This window comes from Mya arenaria, chromosome 17, assembly GCF_026914265.1.
Source record: "Mya arenaria isolate MELC-2E11 chromosome 17, ASM2691426v1".
NCBI classification, from domain to species: domain Eukaryota; kingdom Metazoa; phylum Mollusca; class Bivalvia; order Myida; family Myidae; genus Mya; species Mya arenaria.
Genome location: NC_069138.1, coordinates 11,006,928 through 11,009,554, shown reverse-complemented (window position 1 = coordinate 11,009,554; position 2,627 = coordinate 11,006,928).

Below are 2,627 nucleotides of genomic sequence, written 5' to 3'. Positions count from 1 at the left end.
TGGTAAGACCTTTTCAATAGTTTTCATATTTGAACTTAATGTGGAAATAAAGGAGTCTTTTTCAGCAATATTTCACTCACAAATATGAGAAATATTCAATGTCTTTTACAGAGAAGCAAGCTGAAGTTGTTACTGTTTGATGAGGACTACCTGGACATGCCGACAAACAAATCCTACACAATGAGCGACCACCTGTGTACACTGGATTTTGAAAGTAATCATTATACTAAAAATTTCTTAAATATTGAGAAAACAATTATTGAAAAAAGACTTTAGTTAGGTGAAGACTAGTCAGATTATAATGGTAAATTTGAGGGAAATGACACTGATTCACTTTTAAGTCCAGATCCAAAAGTCTGCAAGCACAGGCAGTTCCATGGTGGAAAATATCAATTCCACTTTGTCCAAACTTCACGTCCTGAATTAAGTTCAAATTCTCATTCTGGAACTAAGTTAAAGCCTGTAAAAAGAAAAGCTTCCTGTACGTTTCCAAATGAATGGTCAAGTATCTTGCTGACAAATTTACAATTCTGTTCTCATGCCATAACTATGCAGAACTTATTTCTAAATTTGATTTTAGAAGAAGGAATTGTTGATTGCAAAAAACTAAGTTTTCTTAAGTTAGAGTATGACACTGCTGTATTAGCATCAGCCAAAACCTGCACCAAAGGTGTTTTTGTTTGTCATGTATTTAAAATCATTGTAGACAATGCTGAATATCTGTACATCTGCTATGTTGAGTCTGGAGTGTATGCTGGCCTAATGGAACAGAAATATTTTCAAGAAATCAAAGATACATTTCATTACACTGACAATAATATGTTTTTGCATAATACATTAACAGTGGAAGATATACAGAACATGGAATCTGATCATATAAAAGATAAAAAGGAAAAGCCGAATACATATAAGCCCAGCAGCAGACTTAATGATTTCTTTAAGCAAAAATTCATTCCAGGTATTGCTGATGAAGGACACTGATAATATTAATTGTTTATCCTTTGCAGTATCAATTTTGCCCTTTTCTTCAACCTCAACTGCCAAGTTAATGGATGCTTGTACTGCAGGAAAGGAAGACCGTCTTCAAGCTTTTAGATTTTAGGCACTCAAAATTGGAACAGGTTCCTCGAAACTCAAGGGAAATATTTCAGCAGCAATATGAAGGAGAAGAAACCCTTTAAAGTCAGTCAAAGGCATAAAATTGTTTACCAGGTGACGTCAAAAGAAAAACCGAACTATTCAAAGGTGATCCAAAATTTGCATCCAACTTCATAAACAAGAAAAAACCTGGACTCAGAACATCACTTAGATATCTTACTTTCAGTCTCTTTCTGCAGAATGAAATTAATACAATTTTCACTAAGTATAGAACATATTACCCAGATTTAAATGCGGTTCAATGTGAGGTTTTAGAAATTCCTGCACTAGAGAGGCCATCTAAGAAGAGGAAAAGCACAGCCTCTGTGAAGGTGACAAAATATGTGGAGCCATTGAGTGTTATGCAGGAATCAAAAAAATCTATGTATGAACAATTTTCTATTGATTTAATAGAGGATGGAAAGATATATATTCAGGTAGCTGAGGAAGACACCATGATATGTTGTATGAATGATTTTAATGATTCTGGTTCTTTAAGAAAAGAAGTTTATGTTTATACCACTTGGCTAAAGCAAGAATCTGGAGACTACTTCCATTGTACCTGCAGTATATATAGAACTTTATTTGATATAGCTCATAGCCAAACTCTAAATTATTCAAACAGGAATAGCTGCATGCATTGTACATTCCTTAAGTGTATTGTTCTTCCAAATCTACAGATAGATGAAAGGGCTACAGACACCAAAACCCGTAAATTTGTTCAGGAGGGAAAGCAGTGTGCTGGCAAGGATTTGATTGAATTAAGTGACTTTAATGGTACACGTAAATTTTCAGTTTTGGCAGAAGGAGAGACTAAACCTGTTTTTTTATCACTGAGTTACAACAAGGCCAGAGCAAATTATACTGTGACCTTTCACAATGGCGAGTTCCAATCAAAGAAGGGGCACAAACGATATTTAAATAACTTGAATTCTTCCAATCTTTGCAGACATTTATGTGTGCTGAAACATAATCCAGAATCCTTGATTGATTTGCATGAAAAAAATGCCACTAATGAAACTTTTTTAGATGACCAACTACTAGATGATGGTGGTGATGGTGATCCTGTTGATACTAATGCCAATTTTGATCCTGAAACAGGTCTATGGAAGTATAAGTGTGAGAGCAGCCATCCAGCAGCAGCTAGAGAGAGTGATAAAAAAAAAAAAAAAAAATATGTTGAGGCGTAACATCATCAAACGTGACGGATGGAATGATTTGACCTTAAGTAGGCAGGCTGATGGTTCATTGAAGGGTCCTAATTTCTATCCAGATATGCCAGACAATACATGCTGCTGTGGATCTGGATGGTTGAAGCGAGATGATGATCCAGATTACTCTGAAAACGGGAAATTGATTCCTTTAGGTCGAGTTCTTACAGTTTACATACAGTTTGCGCCTGTGCAGTGTGATGTTTACAAAAGAGTCTGTTACAACCCGATAGACGACAATCGCTGTGAACTTGCATTGAATGAAGGCCAGAGTGAATC